The following is a 1252-nucleotide window of genomic DNA, read 5'->3' on the forward strand; positions in this document are numbered from 1 at the left end:
CGCAACTCAGTCATTTACAGCGTCTCCTACTATATTCACACGGACATAGCCCTGTCATAGTATTGGACCGCATCTCGTTTCAGATCTGGGATCACTGAAATAGCATAGCGAGAAAAGAGCGACATGCGTGCGAAGCGAGGCGCAGCGTGGAAGGTTAGGATATAGAAGCAAGCAGATTATAGTTATAAGGTGTGGATGAAGGTTAATTTTTAAGAGATATTTGTAAGAAAATTCTGTAAAAAAATGAAGTGTAAGCAAGTCAATTTTTTAAGGCCAGCAGGCCGAAAAACTAACGTCTATCTACGTTAAATTTTCAAACTGTAGGTTTTTTTGCGAAGTATAAATACATGGGCATAGGAAACAAGGGACTAGGCATGCCATTGCGGGGGTAATGCAATGAGGGGGGAGGTCCGCCACCTTTTGATGTCCCACGACAAACATGGCAGCGCCCACATGTTTATATTTTCATGTACAGTTTAGCGGCAAAAACGCTCGTGCGCGTGATCCAATGACACATCGTAAGATGGCGGCTCTCCCCACTCATGGAATTCTCCCCCCTCCCGTTGATTCAACCCCGCTCGACCAAGTTAGGATGGCATGCCTAGTCCCTTGTTTCCTATGTCCATGTATAAAAACTATCGGTAGCCGTAAAAAGCATATTTAAAGCTTGCGGAAAGGACTGTCTGGCAATTGTAGATTAAGGCATTTAAACTCAAAAGTTATTTTGTTAATCTTTGTCTTTTGACGCTATCAATGGAACGTTGTATGTATATTAGAGTGGTCCGAAAAACGCTTCTTGAACTACAAGGGAAAATTTGGAATTTTCCAAAAATTGAATTCATGTTCCAGGGTTTCATGGATACATGCCAAATTTTATAGGGACTGAAGAGGATCATCTACGAAATAAAACCATACGGATAACTTTTCTGTCGAACTTATTCTCACCATCCCCGCAGCACCGCAAATATGACCGTAAAATAAGAAAACTACAATTTTACGTATCATTTTTACTTTTTAGCAATTTCTCTAGTATTTTTCATACAAAATATTACTGATGGACAATTTTAATATTTTCCAAGACTTTTTAAACAATTTCGAATTGTCTTAATGAATTTACATTATTTCAGCAATTATTTATTCTAAAAAATGTAAAAAGATACGAGGGTAGTTCAATAAGTCCTTAGAATGAAGTATAAAAACAATTTTTTTTGGGTAAATTTTTTTTTATTTTTCAACATAATCTCCTTGGAGC

The sequence above is a fragment of the Belonocnema kinseyi genome, chromosome 10 (genome assembly GCF_010883055.1).
Source record: "Belonocnema kinseyi isolate 2016_QV_RU_SX_M_011 chromosome 10, B_treatae_v1, whole genome shotgun sequence".
NCBI classification, from domain to species: Eukaryota; Metazoa; Arthropoda; class Insecta; order Hymenoptera; family Cynipidae; genus Belonocnema; species Belonocnema kinseyi.